A 23,336-nucleotide genomic window follows, 5' to 3' on the forward strand; every position below is an offset into this window, starting at 1 on the left:
AGAAGGTGAAGATCTTATGGGGCTTTCGAATACAAATGGATCGTCATTTGGAGCACAACACGCCAGATATCACAGTTGTAGAGGGCCAAAGCGAACAGTTTATTGATGTCGCTGTTCCAGGACATGCCAGAGTCAATGAAAAATCATTAGAAAAAATAATGAAATATCGCGACCTGGCCATCGAAACTACCCGGCTATGGATGAAGCATGTAACAGTGATACCCATTGTCATCGGGGCACTTGGCACCATGTCCAAGAATTTTATAAGATACATCAACAAATTGCAGCTTCCTGCAATAACACCAGTGGAACTGCAAAAAACTGTGCTACTTGGAACATCTTATATTTTAAGAAGGTACTTGGTTAATACCTAGGACATTGGCAGCCAACTGTATCAACCATTAGCATCAGTCACTGGTATTTGTAAGTTCAGTTGGCTGAGTTTCATGTTTAATGAATAAAGTAAATAATAATAATAATAATAATAATAATAATAATAATAATAATAAGAAGAAGAAGAAGAAGAAGAAGAAGAAGAAGAAGAAGAAGAAGAACAACAACAACAACAACAACAACAACACAACAACAATGAATTCTTCTTTGTAAAACACATAATGCAAACCAGGTACAGATTAATTATGTTCTCAAATTGAGTTGCAAATCTTTCTCACTCCAATCAGGCCACTTTGGTTGTTGTCATCTCACTTTTCCCCATAACTCTACAAGTCAGTAGCAGAGTACCAGAAAGGGGTTTCCCCTCTGTCTCCTCTTCTTATTTTGTTACGAGATGGTCAGTTTCTCTCTCAATGTAGGGGAAGAAGTGACAGAACCTGGGAATGGAGTTAAAAGAGAGATCGGATCACCCTAGAATTCCCACATAGCCACAAGCAGACTAAGTCCAACCCACCTAGAATTCCAATGATCCTTATCTAACTCCTAGTAGGTACTAATTGTCACTTGAGACTATTCCTGTGCATAGACACTAGTAGCAATAATTCAATTTAATTGGACCTTCCCATGTGGACCTGGTCTTTCAGTGTGCTGTAGCTACCAAAAAAGCCAACAGAGTTTTAGGCTGCATTAAAAGAGGAACAGAATCAAGATCATATGAAGTGTTAATACCACTTTATAATACCTTGGTAAGGCCACACTTGGAATACTGCATGCAGTTTTGGTCGCCACAATGTAAACAAAAATGTTGAGACTCTAGAAAGAGTGCAGAGAAGAGCAACAAAGATGATTAGGGTACTGGAGGCTAAAATAGATGAAGGTTGCAGGAAATGGATATGTCTAGTTTAATGAAAAGAAGGACTAGGATTGACATGATAGCAGTGTTCCAATATCTCAGGGGTTGCCACAAAGAAGGGGGTGTCAAGCTATTTTCCAAAGCACCTGAGGGCAGGACAAGAAGCAATGGATGGAAACTAATTAAGGAAAGAAACAACCTAGAACTAAGAAGAAATTTCCTGACAGTGAGAACAATCAACCAATGGAACAGCTTTCCTACAGATGTTGTGGGAGGTTCATCTCTGAAGGCTTCCAAGGAGAGATTGGACTGCCATTTGCCGGGGATGGTGTAGGGTCATCTGATTGGGTAGGGGGTTGGACTAGATGACCTACAAGGTCCCTTCAAATTCTGTTAATCTAAGTCTAAGTCTAAATCTAAATCTACTCCATTCTTCTCTATTATTTCAGGCCTGATGGTCAACTTTGTGTAATATATCCGTGAAGGTGTCGCCCACTCATAAGTTTCATATCTTGGAATACCTGCAATTCCCTGGAAGGTTTCTGGGGAAATGAAGATAAGAGGGAGACTATCAGCAAATTATTTTGCTGGTAGTAGTACTAATGCCCTCACCACCAACAACCAGATACTTACTCATGGTATTTGAAAGTTTCTTCATCCTACAGAATTACAATATGAAGTATAACCCAAAATATAAAGAAATTGATCCTGATACTGTTTAAATAAAAAATAACTAAATCATTAAATAAAGTCATTTTTAAAAGATAAGTGAGGTATCAAACCTTCAATTACTAGACTCCAAAGCAATAAATGTCCCTCCTAAGAGCAAAGCATTTCTACCAGAAAAGTTGGGAAAATTCATATTAATGTTCCCAGTCTGCCAGCTGAAATATCCTTACAGAATATAATATGGTGCTCTTCAAGTATTTGCAAAACCAAAAGGAGATAAGGGAATTAGTGCAACTGATGTGTTGATGGATTTTAAAGGTTAAATGAGTAGTAAAATACACTTCTGGCTGTTTTGCTACTTATATCACATTTGACTTTTGGAGTAAAAAAAATATTTTTCTTTTACCCATAGGTTTTCTCCAAGTTTGCCATCCTATTCTTGAGTATCTATTTGTAATCCTAGGAGGTCCTGTTAGCTTTGCAAACTGTTTTGGCAGAAGATGCAAGATATTCATAATTTTATAATACATAGTTACTTTTAATGTTGTTTCTTGACATTCTGAGTGCAGCTAAAACCTTAACATAACAATAACAAAAGTATAAATTTCAGAGTGAATCAAGTCTTCCCCTTTCAATGTTGGCTGAGAAAGAAAAATCCATTCTACTCAATGAAGTTTCATTCATTGTAATAGATTGAAAATCCTTCTACAATTAGATACTGGAATTTCTGAAAAGATCATTTTGAGTAATAGAGGTTTATTAAACTGGAATGTTTTATTTTCTTTCAGATAGGTTGTTTTTTAAAATCCACAGTATCTTTAATGTTGTTAGATTTGGCTCTGCTCTTACCACTTCTAAAGGCAACCTAGTTTTCTTTCATATGTAAGCTGCTGAGTAACTATATTCTTGTTTTATTTGGATGCTATTTTTAATATCAGAGGAAAAAACAGCATGGTCCAAGGAGAAAAAAAACCAAGACTCAAGGCTGCAAAAAGGCATTCTTAAAACATTTTACTATGACTCCAAAAGGGCATCTATATTTAAATTCCTCTTTCGTTTTATGTTGAAGATCTATTTCTTTTGTGACACGAGACCTCCTAATGTCTGCTGTAGCATGTTGGGGGCCACAGTCTTATTTTTCCAAACAGCACCCTAAATGAATGTGAAGTTTTACTAGCACAAGTTTTTCACCTACATGGCAAATTATGCAAAGTGAACATAAAAGGTGATCTCTATTCAACACCTCGCCTTATTCAACGTAGTTGCATCTATGATTAAACTGTCAGTGCCAGCTACTTTAGCAATGTTAATCACTTGCTTCAGATGTTGAGAGAGACTAATTTCAACAGTGAAGGTCCCTTTCATACCATGCATATGAGAAATGGATATCCTGGTCATAGCTTGGGACTTCCCTTAGATCTCACAATATTTTACCAAACACCTGTCAATTAAATTGGGCGAAGTCATGTGGGAGCCTACAGGTGTGAAAGGTGTTAAATAGAAAGATACACAAATTTAAGTACTCTATGTGTGTGTGTGTGTGTACATGCATACACACACACAGTATGTATGTGTGTGTATGTATATGTGTGTCTGTGTGTGTGTATGTATGTATGTATGTATGTATGTATGTATGTATTTGTGTTACAACCCCTGGTATGCCTAATAAGGAGGCGAGCCTGTGGCTTAGTGGCTAAGACTCCTGCCTAAGATATAATACAGCCCAGGTTCAAATCCCAGTAAGGGTATGGCTAGCTGATGAGAGCTAATTAGCTCAAAATAGATCTATACTAGTCTCCCTTTATTTATTTATCAGTATAAATACAACATACACACACACACACACACACATGTGTGTGTGTGTGTGTGTGTTTGTGTTACAACCCCTGGTATGCCCAAATATATATATCTGCTATGTACAAAAATGTACAAAAATGTTCTCTATGATTGAAACCTCCTGCGAAGATCTTTTTTTAGCAATATGTGATTAAATAACAACTGTCGAGTTATTTGCCACTCTGAGCTTTTCTCAAAAGGATTTAGATCGTCAAACCATCTTGGACTTTGGGCTATTGGACATATGAATCACTAGTTTGAAGCCCTTTAAGAAAAAATTACCCAACCTCAAAATAGCAGCCCATATTCTAACTTTGGTCATTATCATAAGCCATAAAGCTAAGGACAAGATGAGAATTAGGAATCTGGATAAATCAACAAACTTTCTATTATTTTGTCTCCTTCACCATTGTATATATGTATATATGTATACATATGTGTGTGTGTGTGTGTGTGTGTGTTGTATTTGTGCTGATAAATAAATAAAGGGAGACTAGTATAGATCTATTTCAAGCTATTTAGCTCTCATCAGCTAGCCATACCCTTACTGGATTTGAACTTGGGCTGTATTACATATTAGGCAGGAGTCTTAGCCACTAAGCCACAGGCTCTCCTCCTTATCAGCTGAGCCAGGGAAATAGGTATGTATTTGTGTTACAACCCCTGGTATGCCCAAATATGGGAGGAAGCTCACTACTCCCTCTTTCTGTCCTTCGGCTCATTACAGAAAACCATTCAGGCAGAAAACCATATTTTTATTTTTAATGTTACCTTTTTATATTTGTGTTGTATTTGTGCTGATAAATAAATAAAGGGAGACTAGTATAGATCTATTTCAAGCTATTTAACTCTCATCAGCTAGCCATACCCTTACTGGGATTTGAACCTGGGCTGTATTACATATTAGGCAGGAGTCTTAGCCACTAAGCCACAGGCTCTCCTCCTTAGTATATATTATATTGGACTTACTAAACATATATTTTTTTCTTGTTCAGAGATGATCCATTGGTTATAAAAGAGGCCATTACTCTACAACATAATAACAAGCTAGTGTTATTTTGGAATTATTTTATATGCAGCCAAGAATGATTATATAAATCTTTATTTTATGAGTTGGCAAAGTCATATTAGCATGCCATTTTTATACGAGAAGACTGTTAAATAAGATTAATCAGAAATCTAGAAGAAATCTGTTTACAGTGGTATCACGTCAACTTAGTTCTAGATATTATAGATCGGGGATGTCAAACTCGAGGCTTGCTGGCCGGATGCATCATGCACTGGCCACGCCCACCCCCATTTTAGCGAAGGGGGGAGTTGCAATACACCACGTGACAACGTGACGACCCTGCTATAGATTAATATTATACATACATTACCACTGATTGTCTCATAAAAAAGAAAAACAAGGTCTTCCCTAACAGGAATCACAAACCTATGGATCTCATTGTTAGCATTGGTTCTGAGGAACACTGATAATTGTGGTTTACCAACATCTAGATGACCCCTGATTCCCACTTCCTTCCCTGAATATGGGAAGGATTTGCAAGAAAATAGAGAGTTAACAAGAGCCTTTTTGGTGTAGCGGTTAAGGCATCAAGCTATAAACCAGGAGACCATGAGTTCTGGTACTGCCTTAACACAAAGCCAGCTGGACCTTAGGCCAGTGATCTAAACCAGCACAGATGAGTTGAAGTCCACACATATTTTCAGAACTGAATTCTTGACATGCTTTTTTTGTGACTGAAGGTCAATATGCCCGGCTAAAATGGTTGCTATTGATTTAAATACAAAACGTCTATTCACAGAATTTTTAAAAAAATCATTTTTCTTCCTGAACTTCATAAATTTAATTTCATAATTTAAATAAAGTTCTTCCTGAAGATAATCTATCTGTGTGAGAAGAGTTGACATCCCTTGAGGGCTCCTAACCAATCAATCAAAGCTACAAGAAAGAGTTAATGAGAAAGCTCTTCTCTAGTTTGTTTTTTTTTTAAGTCCTTCAAAATTCAAAACTTCAAGGAAGATCAACAAAGAGAATTTATGTAGATCATTATCTTTCTTTGGATAACTTACCTACTAAGACAGTGGAAGTTTTGATGTCTTACACTTTCTCTGTAGGAATTGGCACCATGATGCAAGAGATTAGTGGTTCTTCAGGGACAAAGAAACATCAACAAAGAGAATTGAAAGAAAACAACTCACTTTATCCAGATCATCTCACTGTTAATTGTTCTGGCTCTTTATATGTTATTGTAAACAAATATATTTCAAAAGCATGAATTAAAGAGACAGTCAAATGTATGCAGTCAATTCAGCTGCATTTGCTACCTTACAATTAGCTTCTTAAAGTGATTAAGTAACACCTGGGTTCTTAGCAAGACAGATTTTACAGAGCTAATCACTTCCCTCTCTTCTTGTTACTGTTTTCCCTTTTATCATTCTAGGCATACGTCACTGCAAGTAAGCAAGGCTGTAACTGCACTTGCACAATAGGACAAAGATTGTGTTTATGTAACAATGGGCTGTGCCAAACAAGCATATTTAAAAGACTGATTAGTATGGGAGATAGATACTTTCAGGGAAATATGAAGGGCATCAAATCCTTTTTGGGTGGCTCCTGAGTCCCCTCCACCAAATCACTGAAAAATAATGTGTGATTTTAAAAATATTGTGGGAAGGATGGGCAAAGTGCAGATACTAAAATAGATTTAATGTATTTGAAAAGTACAGGAAGTCCTTACATTTTCTCTCAAAGTTAAAAAAAAATGTAAATTGTTTGTTACTAGGTGTGTCTTTCTGTTTCCATTGAGCCAGCAGAATTTCTTCTCTTTGACCACTCAATTGCCTAAACTAAGAAAAAAATCAATAATGGGGGTTATATATGCTTCTCCATTTGGGAACTAATGGTAGATATTCTAATAAAATCAAAGCTTAGGAACAGAGTACCACATGACAAAATGAACCAATATGGTTCATCAGTTATTGCTTGACTCCAAAACCCATCAATACCAGCCAATACCCATTTACCGCCATTCAGAAGAGTTAATAGTTAGGGATGATAAGAAGAGTAATCCAATGGAAGACACAAAATATGTATTTAGAATTATCATTCAAATCTATCTCAGTTTACAACACAGAAAAATAATTCCTCATGAATACACTACATTAAAAGTCCTTGTAACTCTTACAAAGGATAGGGAAATTCACTCTAATACATATACCTTGATAGCAATGCTCAGATAATAGGCTTTTCCATTTCCTAGGTGCACTGTAAGATCAGCATTTGACAAGTGAACAGCAGGAACATCCAATATGAAATGCAAGAAGGGTTGTGTCTCCATAATGAAGAGAAAGATGCAAAATTAGAGGGGGGGGAGGAGAAAGGGTTAAAGAGAATTGCATTACTGTACATCTGTGCAGGACCTAGCCAAGTGACGGCTGCCCCTGAGCTGCACTTGGGTGGTCTGGTACAAATTCTTATGCAGCAATCTATTCGGGCATCGAACAGCATGATTTATGCAGCTGTCAAGCAGACATCACCCGCACAAGTGAACTGCAGGCATCGTCAACCCTTGCAATGCCGTCAGAGCACCTAAATTAAAAGAAAAATAGCCCAAGGTGCCACCCACTCATCTTCTCCATTCTTTAATAACAAGTTCCTGCTTTACAGAAGGAAAAAGGAAAAGCTATAAAGCAGCTCACTAGAGACCCCTCTTACAGAAACCCTACTGTCTAACGGCAAGCAGTCTATGAAAAGCTGAAATTCAGAGACTGTGTAGGAGCAAGGAGGGCAACGGGGTAGATTCGAAGAGCTCTCCCCAAACTCAACTGAATGTCAATAGTAAAAACAATTAATAATATTTTTTAAAAAAAAGACACTTGCCCAAGTTGGTGAGGTTATTAAATAAATATTCTAGCATTGCTTTGTCAGGAAATAACATAAAATATTCCATGATTAAAGAACTCTGAACTGTACTCCTATGTTGATCTAAAATGAAATATGGTTGTATTGATATATCACCTCTCTGCACCTGAAATAACAATATACATCTCAGCATTAGTAGCAATATTCTGATGAACTGAGATGAGAGAAAATTCTACAGGTATTCAGTTGACCCATACGATTTCTTAAAAACAGTGCATATGCTTCCTGTGGAGCCCATGCATGCTTATGTGCATAAATTTATCACGTGAAATATGAATGAGTTATTCATTACACATTTCCTCTCTTTGTTTTAGGATACAGGTAGACAAATCTTTTAGTCCTGTGATCTCATTTTCTCTTTATGTCCACTTCATATGTCGCAAAGAACATGGCTGGTGATATGAAATCATTCAGAGAGGAGCGACCAAAGGTTTTTTTTAAAAAAAAATATTTTATTTTAATACAAACAATCCATCTTCTGTTAAACAGTGTGTCATCTGGTTTACAAATACCTTGTGCAATAACAATTAGAATTTACAATCAAATTTGTTATTTACCGTATTCTTTTTTGCCTTTCCCCAGCTTCTGCAAGCTTCAGCAGGGCTGGGGGAATGGAAAAATGCCTCCATTTTTGCCAAAAACGGCCTGTTTTCTGCCCATTTTTTGCAAAAACCAAGGTGTTTTTGCCTTCCCACAGCCCTGCTGAAGCCTCCAGAGTGTTCCTGGGGGCCGGGGAAGACAAAAACTTTTTTTTCTTACTGGGTAGTTTGCAGGTGCTCCCTTAGGTCTGGCGAGGCTGGAGCCCCCCCCCCCGGTCAAAACTTTTAGCCACTGTTCTGGTGGGCATGGCTTGGTGAGGGGGTCATGTGACTGAGTGTGCATGAGTGACATCAAGTTGGCCATGTCCACTCAGTCACATGCACCCCATCTAGTCACGCCCACTGAACCGGTAGTAAAAAATATTGAAACCCACCCCTGGTTTGCTCCTTCTCTTTAATTGCAAGTGTGAACCTATTCATTTCAGCAGATTCTAATATTTTCCTAATCACATTCTCATCCAAAGGAATCTCTTCACTTTTCCCATGTTGTGCAAATACAATCCTGGCTGCTATTATTACATGGATAATCAAATATACATTTTCTTTGCTATAAGTTTCTGGTAAAGTCCCCAACAAAAATATTTCAGGTTTCAAGTCAATATGTTGTTGTATCATCTTCTCCAAACACGTATGTCTTTTTGTCCAATATTATTTGGCTTCTACACATGTCCACCACATATGATAATACAACCCAGGTGTCTGGTGGCATTTCCAACATTTAGACCAAATATTTCAAGGGTATTTTCCCCCTCATTTTAGCAGAATTATGTGATAAAAGTGTCCTGGAAGAAATTTAACAAACTTGCTAAAATAGAAATTCAGCCGAATTCATTGGGAGTTTTAAGCTAAATGGACTTAAGCTTCTGCAGACGTGATTTGTGGCAGCAGAACATAATTTGATAGCAGATGAATGACAGGGTGGGATAATATGTGGTTCTGCCTTTATTTAATATATTTATTTAGTTAAGAAAATCTCATTGTACTAAACTGAAGCTGTATTTGGCCATGTTTACATATTCCACCGACAAAAAAAAATGGCACTGATGTTGTAAAACCATTTTTCAAATAAATGTGTGCTTTCAAATATGCATACATTTTGCCAGCAATTTTTGTATTGTATAAACTTTGTATGTGGGCTATTTTTTCTGTTATGAGAATCATTATGCTGTTCCTTGAGTTGCAGACTACATTACACAAATCTGAAAAGCATACTGCATTCTGTTTTGGTCACCACGATGTAGAAAAGATGTGGAGAATCTAGAAAGAGTGCAGAGAAGAGCAACAAAGATGATTAGGGAGACTAAAACATATGAAGAACGGTTGCAGGAACTGGCTATGTCTAGTTTAATAGAAAGAAGGACTAGGGGAGACATGATGGCAGTGTTCTAATATCTCTGGGGTTGCCACAAAGAAGAGGGAGTCAAACTATTTTCCAAGGCACCTGAGGGTAGAACAAGAAGCAATGGTGGAAACTAATCAATGAGAGAAGCAACTTAGAACTGAGGATAAATTTCCTGACAGTTAGAACAATTAATCAGTGGAACAGCTTGCCTCCAGAAGTTGCGAATGCCCCAACACTGGAAGTCTTTAAGAAGATGTTGGATAGCCATTTGTCTGAAACGGTATAGGGTTTCCTGCCTAGGCAGGGGGTTGGACTAGAAGACCTCCAAGGTCCCTTCTAACTCTGCTATTGTATTGTATTATATACCTTTAGACAATATGCAGTTTGGATTCTATTTATTTGAGAGATCCAAAATTAATTTATTCATATAAATAAACCAATGTAGCAGATTTTGCATACGTCCCTAGAATTGGCTGAGCACATTGTTCTCATAATGCCATAATATTGCAGTCATGTGCCCTACTGATAGATACCATGCACATTCTTCTCACTGTTTACATGTACAACCAGAATGACTGCTACATGTGAATACTGTACTCTGTATGAATGTTACAGCCTTTTCCTAGATTGGCTACAAAAAATTGGAAAAACTATTCATTTGTAAATGTTGGCTTTGGTTATGTGATCATGGATGTGCTTGCTATCAAAGAGTCATAATGCACTTTTTCTTGTAGAACATTTCATGTAGGTACAATATCTTTTGAGGCGCTTTGTTTTTTTTCACACTAGCTGAAAATGAGTTTCATATGTAGTATTGTAGTACAGTAGTGTTCTGTCTGGGATTGTTCTTTCAAGCTAATTCCAACTAATGTAGCAGCCAAAAAATTATGAGCAAGACAGGCAATTGGTACACTAACTCAAGCTGATACCATCAAGTCAGTGCAGATTCCTAGCAACCATATGGATAGATTTTCAACAGAAGAATCAATCCCCAACCTAATCTTTCAGGTTTTCCAATGGTGCTCCCATTGCCAATGTAACTAAATCCATACACCTTGCTGTTTCACATCCTGGACATAAATTGTTTCAACTTCTACCCTCAACACAACACTATAGGGCACTGCACACCAGAACAACCAGACAGTTTTTTTCCTGAATGCTATCACTCTGCTAAACAACTAATCCCCACAATACTGTCAAATTATCTACTAAGATTGTATTATTATTATTCTCTTCCTTCCTAGTACCTATCTCTTTCCACTTATGACTATAACCATATTGCTTGAATCTTTAAAATGTGTATTGTTTCATTTGTTTCCTAGTATAATTTGATTGCTTATTAGTAACCTATGATTATCACTAAGTGTTGTATCTTATGATTCTTGATGAATGTATTCTATTTTATTTTTCTTTATGTGTACTGAGAGTATATGCACCAAAGACAAATTCCTTGTGTGTCCAATCACACTTGGCCAATAAAGAATTCTATTCTATTCTATTTCCCAACGTTAGAGCCTTCTTCAGAGTGCTAGGACTTCTGAGAATGTACACAAAGCGTGATAATGTGAGCTTGGTCATTTCTGTCTCAAGTTAAGAACTCTGGATTCCCGCCGGACGAATTAGTGATAAAAAAAAACCTTGGATTGTGCAGAGATGGACAAATTAACCCTAAAATTAAAGGACAAAGAAGAATCGGAATACTACGAAATTTGGAATAAGTGGTATGAATGGTTGGAAAATAAGAAAAATAATTAAGCCGAAAACAATATACATAAATAAACATAGAACTGTATATAAAAGTAGGTAAATATGTAAAAGATCATAAAAATGTATAGATAAGATGACATAATGATGTAATAAATGGTAAAGAGAGGAAAACATATACAGATATGACGATGTAACATTGTACAAACTGTTGATATAAAGATTGTAATATGTGATAAAAAGACAAAAACAATAAAAAATATTATTTAAAAAAAAGAACTCTGGATTGATTAGTTCAACACTCCATTGTTTTCTTGACTGCCCAAGGAATTCTCTGAAGTCTTCTCCAATACCCAAATTCACAAATATTGATACACTTTCCATCTTGCTTCCTCAAACTCATTCATATGACAGACTTGAAGAAAGAGAAGACCAAGGCTTCAAAGAAATGAATCCAAGATTGGGTAGACTGTGCAATTTTTTAATCATGACATTTATTTATTAAATGTATGTGTCACCATCTTGTCCAGAGATGACTCTGAGTTTACAAATATTAAACTAATAAAACAAAAAAAATAGGGAGGAGAGAATATGAAGTACACAAGGAGAGGTAAAAAGGTAAAGGTAAGGGTTCCCCTCGCACATATGTGCTAGTTGTTCCCGACTCTCGGGTGCAGTGCTCATCTCTGTTTCAAAGCTGAAGAGCCAGCACTGTCCGATGACGTCTACGTGGTCATGTGACCAGCATGACTAAATGTCGAAAATACATGAAATACTGTTACCTTCCCACCAAAGATGGTTCCTATTTTTCTACTTGCATTTTTATATGCTTTCAAACTGCTAGGTTGGCAGAAACTGGGATAAGTAACGGGAGCTCGCTCCATTATGCGGCACTAGGGATTCAAACCGCTGAACTGCCAACCTTTCTAATTGACAAGCTCAGCGTCTTAGCCACTGAGCCACTATGTCCCTTTGGGGAGAGGTAGGTGTTTCCTAATTCAATATTCTGGACAATCAATAAAATGAAGATTACGATAAATATATGTCTTCCTATTTAGACAATATGTTCATTAAGCGTTTGTCATTTCTTAGTAACTGGATTTTGTTCTGTTTTATTTTAGCAGCAGAAGTAAAAGATTTTTAAATACTCTTGACATCCTTCAAAGAGCTGTGCAGAGGGGATCTAAAAACTGGGCTTTCTGCTTTCTCTCATCTTCATAGTTTGTTTGTTTGTTTGTTTGTTTCCACAATATTGAGCAAAATTGGGAAAAAGCACTTCCAGGCAATAATCTAAAATGAGATTTATAAAAGGCATATTTGGGGTGAGTTTTTCTTTCTTCAGTTGGACTGTTTTAGAAAACTATTCATAACTTTAAAAAAGATCAACAAACAAAACAGGACTTCTTAATTTTCATCAAAGGGAAACCGTAGCTAAGAACAAACTGTACCCAAAAGCAGCAGAATTGCCCCCCCTTGCCCCCAATGGAAGCTCGGTATGTGTTGACACAAAAGCGAGAGCATCCATCGAAGTACATCAGAAATACGCAAAGCTTCAAATCCTGCATTTGGAAAGAGTTTAAGTCCTTCAGAGCAAGAGAATCCTTTGAGTCACACGGCTCTTATGTGAAATGATCGATTCACAATAATTGGAAACATTTGCATGATGGATTTAATAATGATGCATGTTCTTTCTTTTGAATATTACAATCAGAGGCAAACCTATATTACATTTCTAAATGTTAGCACCTGGCTCTGTGTTTTCTAAGAGACACGGTGGCTCAGTAGCTAAGATGCTGAGCTTGTCGATCAGAAAGGTCAGCAGTTTGGCAGTTCAAATCCCTAGTGCCATATAACAGAGTGAGCTCCTGTTACTTATCCAAGCTTCTGCCAACCTAGCAGTTCAAAAGCATGTAAAAACGCAAATAGAAAAATGGGAACCACCTTTGGTGGGAAGGTAACAGCATTCTGTGCACCTTCGGCGTTTAGTCATGCCAGCCACATGACCATGGACACGTCTTCGGACAGCGCTGGCTTTGAAATGGAGATGAGCAACGCCCCCTAGAGTCAGGAATGACTAGCACATATGTGTGAGGGGAACCTTTACCTTTTCCTTTTATGTGTTTTCTGGCAAATCCTGGATTTGGTTCACAAGTTTCCTTTGCAAGTCATATTGACCTTGACCTTAAAAGCTACCAAATGTAATTCATACAGCTATATAAACTGTAATTCTCCAGGTTTGGAATGAGAATTGTACAGAGGTGATATAACCTGATAGTTTTATTATCTTAAGACTAAAGACAGGCACTTTTTTATTTTCTTTGCCTTTCTCCTACACAGAGAAATGCAGCTGGCAAAACCTTAACCACTACATTATCTCCATCTGTTAGGAAAACAGATGCTTGCTACATTTCTGTATGACTACTGAAATGCCCAGATGAAGAGTTGCTAAAATATAGGGACATCTACAAAGAATATGGGCTAGATCTGCCTAAGTCCAGATGGGAGATTTCACAGAAGGTCATGGAGAATAAGAAAGCTAAGATCCTGTGGGACTTCCAGATCCAGACAGATAAGCAGGTACTCGCCAATCAACCAGACATCATGGTAGTTGACAACTACTAAAAAACAGTGATGGCCGAGCCAAACCCACTGAACTTCTTGGCTGAGTGGGAATTGAAGTGAAGGAATATTGGTCCAATAGTCTAACGTAATGTCAGCTACCATACCTGGGTTGCAGATATCTAAAAATTGATGACATTAAAATAATGCAGAATAGAATAGAATAGAATAGAATAGAGTAGAGTAGAGTAGAGTAGAGTAGAGTAGAGTAGAATAGAATAGAATAGAATAGAATAGAATAGAATAGAATAGAATATGTGTTTGGTGCATATGCTGTCAGTGTATATAAAAAGACAAGATACATTCATCAAGAATCATAAGGTACAACCCTTAATGATAGTCATAGGGTACAAATAAGCAATTGGGAAACAATCAATATCTCAAAGCACTGCCATGTAATGGTTGCCTGAGTTTTGCAGCCCTAATCTGTATTTCTAATTAATTCTAGTTAAACATCTAATTCACCCCATATTAATAACTGGGGGGGGGGGGGAGAACTGGATGACAGTTGGTGAATCAAAAAAATAAGGAAGCCAGCTTTTAAGTCAGGACAATGTAAGCACCAGTGACGCAATAGTGGGTGTTTCTAATTCCTCTCAGAATATATATATCATTATTTGGTACAACATGGAGAGCAAGTTTCTGCTCATGCTATTCTACTGTTGTATCAAGGGAAGCATAGATTAAGATTTTTGCAAAAAAACAAAAATAACAAATGTTGCACAAAGCATGTCAAAGTATCATTCCAATTAAAAGATTAAATTTAATTAGGATTTGTTTGTTTGTTTTTCTCACTTATTATCCTATAAGTATATAGGAGTATGTATATATGTTTGTTTGCTTGTTTGTTTATTACATTTATATAGCCACTCATCTTTCAACCAACTCTGGGAGATTCCCAATCAAAGATCAAAAGACACATAGAATCACATTAAGACTATAGGACCAAACCAATTAAAACATTAAAAGCATATCTGCCGGAATATGAGTCCCATGGCAAGACATTACAGATCTGATCAACATGTCTCAAAGTTACCAGACTGGGGAAAATTAAGAAACCTTGAAAGACAATATACCATACAAGAGCCATCCTTTTTTTAAAAAAAATCATCTATAAGTGCATTTATGTATGTGATATGACAAAATGTATACATTCAAAGAAGTTAAAATATTTTAAAACTTCCTATGGCTGCTGTAGCATAACTTTGAAGTTGGTATTTAAGGCTCTTTCTCTAACAACCTCTCTACCCCCATGCTGGTTCCATTTATAATTTGTTTTACTGTTCATCTTTTAATATGATGAGAGATTTGTTCAAGGGTTTGTATTGCTTCAATTTTAACACAACCACACATATTTTAAAATGTTACATCATTTTAAAAAAAAGATGATTTAATGCTTTTTTAACTCAACATATATATAATAATCTATAATGAACTTTAAGGATTTGACTATTTTCTTTTATCCATCAGCAACCCTTATAACAACTGTTGCATTGTAACAATGATTTCTACCATTCATATAACCAGTTAATATAGCTTTGATGGTGTCAAAATGCCACTGCTATCTGTTCATCCCACAGAGTGGATTCTGGACACCATATCTAATATAACCAATAGTTCTTCAACTGATAACTAGGTGTGGGGGAAGAGAGCCCAAGAGGTCTTCTTATGCTCTTGTTCTATAATTTCTAAATGTGCATATCTTTGTTCAGCTACATTTCAGCTCTTTCTTCATTTACAGAGGTAACTCCAGCATTAATTCATTTTTAGTGGCTGCCAATAGACCATGACAGCTGGTATGGTGTTGGTATCACATCTGAATTACCACAATGTACCAACTGTAGCATTTCTCTAAGGCAATTTTTTTTTGGAGTACCTACTCATGTTTTTTTTTTTTTTACATTTGGCACTTTTGAGAAGCATTGAAGCTCTAGCTTTCATAATTCCAATCAGTAGGACCAATGCAGTGGTGAAATTCAAAACTTTTACTACTGGTTCTGTGAGCATGGCTTGGTGGACATGGCTTGGTGAGCATGTCAAGGGAAGGATACTGCAAAATCTCCATTCCTATCCCATTCCAGGGGAAGGATACTGCAAAATTTCCATTCCCACCCCACTCTAGGGCCAGCCCGAGGTGGCATTTGCCAGTTCTGCGAACTACTCAAAATTTCCGCTACCAGTTCTCCGAACTACCCAAAATTTCCACTACCAGTTTCCAGAACCTGTCAGAACCTGCTGGATTTCACCCCTGGATCAATGGCCTGGAACTGGAGACCCTGTAGTCTATTATATCTGGAGTACCAAATTTTAGAAGGATGATCAAATGAGCATCATATTCGTTCCTCTGAATTTCTCTGCCTTCTTCCACAAAATCTAGTGTGTTTGTGTGGATTTGTGCTTATGAGTGGGAGTACATGAGAGATTAGCATAAAACTCCTCCTTTACTGTTTATTCCAAAACACCAATACTCTCTATTTTACCAAAGCAAGGAAAGCTTTCACAATCTATGATTACGCATGAATATTACCTACAATACTGCAGTTCCCACTCCACAGGGGTACTTAATGTTGTCATTTTTATATACTTCTTTGTAGGGAATATTTTTATTCCCCATCTGCACTTTTAGCAAATGACTCTGAAAATCTTGCTATATACTGTTACCTTTTTGGAACTGGCAATTATTTATGTCAAGCTGCCCTAAACTCAAGGATGTGACTTTCATTTGGAAAACTCCTGTAACTCCAGATGTCATGGTTGATGCACAAAGCATCTGAGTCCCAGTCTAGGCTGCAGGAAGCAGCAAGGCAGAGGTCTTGTCACACATGCTGAGTGGTTGGAAACACAATCACACACAGTTAGAGTAGCTATTATAGCCGATAGGAGGATTGTCTCTTGTTTCGCAGGAACTTCAGCTGTTCCTTTTCTGTAAATGTCAGCCAAATATCTTGATGATGATACAAACACACATAGAATCAATTTCACTTAGAACTTCTTTTAAAAAAAAAAAAATCACATAAACTCACCAGCCAGCCAGCCATAGGCAGACAAAAGAATCTGCTGTCTCATCACCACCCAGATTATTCAAACCAGATATAAAATAGAAGGAATTTAATATCAAGCTCAGCAGTATAAATAAACGTAACCTAGTCCGTTTTATAAAGTGTTGGAGTTATTCGTGTATTCACAGGTAGTCTTCAACTTACAAGAGTTCGTTTGGTGATCATTCGACATAACGGTACTGAAAAATGTGATTTATGACCATTTTTCACAACTTGGACCATTGTGGTATCCCCGTGGTCCCATGACCAAAAATCAGGCACTTGGCAACTGACTCCTATTTATGATCCTTGCAGAATCCTGAGGTCATGTGATCATCTTTCGCGGCCTTCTGACAAGCAAAGTCAATGGGGAAGCCATATTCACTTAACAGCCATGGTACTAAATTAACAACTGTGTTGATTCACAACAACTGAGGCAAGAAGGGTCATAAAATGGAGGAAAACTCACTTTACAAAGGTCTCACTTAACAACAGTGGGCTCAGTTGTGATCGTTAAGTCGAGGGCTACCTGTACAAAATGAAGATAATGAGAGAAAGATTTTAAAAGCCACTAGAATCTGAATATTAACAAGTCCTGGATCATTCTGAGACCTTGATCTCAAATCAGTAGTAAGTTAGGTTTTCCTTAAGTTCAGCTCAATTGGTGATTTTACACTGACATGTCCATATTATTTTCTTAACAACAGTGCAGTGTCTGCCATTACTTTAATCCAAGAGCTACATACACCCACCCACCCACCCAGAGATTTGTGGGGGGATTTTGTACATCCAATAGGAGATGCTGCCAGTAGATCTTCTTTAGTCTCTGTCTACCCCTGAGTGAACTTGTGAATAAAGATTATTCCTACAATTCTGCTGAGTCTTGATTGGATCCATCTGGTACTGATTTAGCTTCAGTTACTCAACATGGGCAGAACGAGTGACCTGAATATTTCCATTACATCTTATTTTATAACTACAGAGAAAGTATTTAATTTCTTGGTGTTGTTCTTCATATGTTATCAATGGAAAAAGATCCTCAAAGCATCTAGCATGGACCATAAATGCACTGAGAATTTATTACCTCTTAAATGTTGTGCAAGTATCACAGGGAAAGTAACATGGAAGAAACTGTGGCTTTCCCTTCTTAAATGTTTAAAAAAAATGCCCAGAAATTATGCAGAAGAATTTAAACAGGGAAAGGTTTGTTCTGGTTATGCTAACTATGTCAAGCTGTTATTCTTTGTAGAACAATTTAAGCAAACAAGAGATGAGCAGAGATGCCAAAATTTTATTACTGCTTTAAAAAGTCTCTAGGATTTTTTTAAAAAATGAATTGCTTCAGTACTGCTGCTCCAACTGGTTTTAATGTAGTGCAGTTTGTTAGTGTGGAATGATGGATCTGTTCCATCAAGGAATGGTTAGCTTTGCCACAAAAACATATATCCTAGAATTATTTTAAGTTACACTGTTCCAGATTCATTGACACTAACAGCTGGGAGAAATACCACAATCATCCCAGCTTGTTAAAATCACTACCGTATAGCCAAGTCATGTTAGATTTTGACATAATATTTGAGCCTGCCAGAGTGCTCCCCCATCTGCGTACATAGGAGTAGTGACTGCCACAAGAGTTTCCTCACTGACTTTGTTTTAACCCAATAGAGCCTTTCTAAAGTAAGCACCATAGTAATTTGATTCTAAGTAATTTGGTTCTAAAAACTTCTAAGTTTTTACCTGAAAAGCTGGAACCAAACTTACTCTAAACATAATCAAGAACAAATCCCATTCATCCCATTTTATTTCATACAAACTGCTGGAATATTTTTTCCAATAAATAAATAAAAATCTATCAGTGTGAAAGGTGGACTAATTGTGCAATGTTTGGATGCATGTGGACTGATCTAGTTTACCTGGCAGTACACAAATATGAGATTCAGTGGTGAAATTCAAAAATTTTTTGCTACCCGTTCTGTGGGCGTGGCAGGGGAAGGATACTGCAAAATCCCCATTCCCTCCCCACTCCTGGGGGAAGGATATTTCAAAATCACCATTCCCACTCCACTCTGGGGCAGTCAGAGATGATGTTTGCCAGTTCTCCGAACTACTCAAAATTTCTGCTATCGGTTCTTCAGAACCTATCAGAACCTGCTGAATTTCACCCCTGATGAGATTGCTTGGTAAGTCTTATGTTACACTCAGTTCAATAGGCAGAATGTGTTGTTATCATGTCAACCAAAATCAATGATTTCAGAAAAAATGAAGGCTGGCAGGGGTCAAAGTTTCAGCATTGTGAATCATGCATCCAAAGAGATCAGCCTGCTCTAGCTTAGAAGGTTTTAACAAAATTAAGCATAGATTCACAATAACATTTCATTTTCACCTTTCTCTGGTTAAAGATATACTTCAAAGGGACATATGTATGCTTTTCTTCTTATCACTGTCTATAAACAAGCAGTGAGACCTTGAAGTGCCAAGCCAGGATAGTCAGTGAAAAAAAATAAGTGTTTCGTTTTCAATACACAAACCTCCAGCCTCCGAGTAGCAGTGTTATTGTTACAATGTTGCTATTTTCTTTGTTTCTTTTTGTATTTCAAGTTTTTAAAAAAGTCCGATTCTTGAATGAGTTAGAAAAACACCCACAGTAATGAAAGAGGAGAATTTTAGTCCATAGGTTACAAAGAATAGTAACAGGAAAAAAATAGAAGAAGAAAACTTAATCCATTTGTTTTAAAAGGCTTGTATAAATTCCATCCGTGAAAATAGGATTTAAAAAGTAAGATAACCCACTGTCCAAAACCATTCCAAATTTAATTCCGGCGCTTATTTCTTCTGTTCTCCAATTTAAACTAATTTTAAGTTTTTTATAGGCAGTCTCTTTTAAAATGGTAAAAATTCCTCACCAGCTGGAAACACTTTCTCTTTCCATATCCTTCCATTTTGGAGCCGCCCTGACTTCATCAGCCTAATGGCTGGATTTTTTGTCACCAGCTTGAAGAACTTCTCTTGGATCGATCAGGGACTTTGCGATGTCCCTGAGATTAGCAAAACGTATTCTTCCTGTTCACCATCTCTGTGGGACGGTTTAGGTCCGTTTGGACCACACAGCGGCAAAAATATCAACTGGGATCTCAGAGCGTTGATTGCATGTCGTCTCGTCGCAACATCGGCTCCTCCCCCGTGGAAAGAAGGTTTATTGATGGTGGACAGAACCACATGGTTTGAGGTCCTGGGGAAAAAGAGGGTCAAATGCCTTGAAGATCTTGAAGGAAAAGAAGGGAAGATATGCTGACAGAGCCTGAGTTTTATACTCTCTCTTGGGCTCCACCTTAGAATTTCCTGTTCATGTCCAAGAAATATATCCCATTGGCTGTCAGACTACCAGAGGGCGGAGGGGGCTTAGCTAACTTTGTAGGCTGTCTGTGTCCCAGGCTTGGGTGATTCAATCTCCCCAGGTGCCATATGGTGAAATCTGTTGCTAGATGGGTAGAGTGCTAATCCTATCATGTCCTGAGAGCCATGCCTTAACCCCATCACCCTGGAGCTGAAGGGGTGGGGCAGGGAGCTGCAGGAAGCTTCTTTGTCCTTAAAACATGTTTCTCCATTTCTCATCCAGGGAAATATAATATTCTGTCTTTTTAATATTTCCTAGGATATTTCATTTTTCTATTAGAAGGGTATGTGCTAACTTCCTTCAATAGTCTTCTACAACCTGTTGCCTTCCATATGTGTAGCACTTCAACTCCTGTAAATGTCAAGGAGAAGACTAAGAGAACATCTCTTTATTTATACTGACATGTCACTTTTATTAGATAGATGCAAAAGTAAAGATTGTCGGGGAAAGCTATCCAAGTTTTCTTTGATAGTGTATTAAAGCTCTATATAGCTAGGACTAGATATTAAACCTTCCAATAGGGATTTCTGCCAACCCTTTATTCTTAAAATTATTTTTTCTGGAGCTAGCTTTTTTATCAAGAGCTGTATATTTGCTAATTTACAGGCTGATATACCAGCAGCAAGAGCTTCTAGCCATTCAATGGGCAGCTTGCAGTCACAAGACTGCATCTGGACTGATATTTTATTTACAAGCCACAGAATTTTTGTGGAATGTACAAACAAATTTCAGAAGACCTTATTATTTTTCCAGTTCATACCTAACTTTTTTCCCCTAATTTCTGGCAAACATAGTCCTTTTCCATCTCTGGGTACCACCCAACTTTTCCGAGGAGTGTCTTCCTGATGCATTAATCTTTCTCTCAGTTTCTATGTTGTCAACATCTCTTTTTACTGAGAACTGACTTTTGAATCAACTTCTGGTTCAGGCAAAGCAGGACAATTCTGTCTTCTCTGCACCTACAGGGAACCAAACTGCCCTATACAAAATAATAATAGAATGCAGTGAATAAAGATATAATTTTAATGAGTATGTAGAGATGTAGAAATATTAGAGTTATCAATAGGAAAGTTGACATGCATTCCTGTTCTAATAGTTAGTGGAAATAGTCAGTCATAAAAGGAAATATTTATAAACAAAAAAAACCAGTGAAAAGTGAGCCTTCCATATACAACAAAACATTGGTTTGTTTTGTAACTTTATTTACTTTGTCCCTATCTAAAATAAATGGGAGAGTTGGAATTTAAATAAAGATATGTATTACCAAATCCATGATTTTCTTAACTGTAATGCATGGATATAAAAGTTGGACTCTCAGAAAAACTGAAGGGAAAAAAATCAATGTCTTAATCAATGCTATGAAGACACTGAGATTTCCTTGAACTGTATAAGAAAAACACATCCTTCAATATTGGATGAAATCCAGACACTGGAAACATCAATCACAAATTTAACCTGAAGTATGGCCAAAGGCAAGAGTCAATGGAGAAGACAGAGGCTTGGGGGGAGAGGGGGGAATTGGAGGCCGTCAAAAAAGAGGCTGATGGAAGACAAGGAGGTTGCATTCTATCTCCAAAGACACAAACACAAAGCTACAAGAACTCAAATACATTACTGACAGATAATCATGGGGACAATGTTATCCATAGGGTCACGAAGGATCAGAAATGACAGAATGAACAATAATAGCAAGAATTTCCTTTAATGCTGAACAAATAATAATAATATATTCAGTGGTGGGATTCATTTTTTTTACTACCGGATCTGTGGGCATGGCTTGGTGGGCATGGCAGGGAAAGGATACTGTAAAATCTCCATTCCCTCCCCACTCCAGGGGAAGGTTACTGCAAAATCCTCATTCCCTCACGATCAGCTGAGACTCGGGAGGCAGAGGATAGATGGGGGGAGGGGGCAGAGGTGGTTTCCTACTGGTTTAGACTGGTTCAGCCGAGTAGGAGTAACTCAGTCTGCCACGCCCCTGAACTGGTTCTCTTGGCGGCTCCATAGGCAGCACCACCTTGTTTCTTGCCTCTGCGCAAGTGCAGAAGCATTTTTAGTACTGCATATGCACGTATTGCGCGCATCAAGTGTGCCAAATGTGCATGGTGCGTGCGTCCCTGAGTGAACCAGAAGTAGCAGCAGCCAGAACCCACCCCTGGGGCAGGGCCAGTCAGAGTGTCAGGGTTCCAAATATCATGCAGAATTAAATCAGAGTCCAAGGCAAACCTTTCCTTAAAGTTCCAATTTAATAAGTCAGACATGTTGGTACATCTGTGGAATCCCAATTCTGGAAGTTACCTAGGATTCCCCACCCAGTTGAAAGTTGATGATCTTGTCCCCACATCCACTAATCCATCACATGCTTCAGTCTTCTTCTTCCACGCTGTCATCTCCACCCTGCTGGTTCCGGTCAGGTGCCAAGGTGCGGAGACAAAGAATAACCTTGAGCTTCTAGAAAGGAATTTTTTATTTTGAAAACAACACATTCTATCCATTGCTATCCCCCCCCCCCCTTACTGAATATGCATACTAAAGATGAAGCTAGAAGAGAGAGTGTGGCAGGCCAAAGATTCTTAAAGGAACCGTTGCCGGCCTGACACAGAGATGATATTTACCAGTTCTCTGAACTACAGAAAATTTCCACTACCGGTTCTCCAGAACTGGTCAGAACCAGCTGAATACCACCTCTGAATCTACTGCATCATAGCAGAGAGATGGAAAACATAAAGCAAAATTTCTATAAAATTGTTTAAAAGGCAGGAGTCTAAAGGCAAGATGATGTAAGAGGCAATTCTGCTCTCCAGCAAGAATTTCTTATTATGGCACCATCGTACATTTTGGGGAAATTTCAGCTAGATTCAACTGAATGAAGTAACGACTGTCTCCAACAGTTCACAACCTGTAGGCAGAGGAACTTAGAGTTGGCCCAGCCAATTAGCTCCCAATGTGAGGTGTGTAACA

The sequence above is a fragment of the Natrix helvetica genome (assembly GCF_964273705.1).
Source record: "Natrix helvetica genome assembly, chromosome: 2".
In the NCBI taxonomy this organism is placed as follows: Eukaryota; Metazoa; Chordata; class Lepidosauria; order Squamata; family Natricidae; genus Natrix; species Natrix helvetica.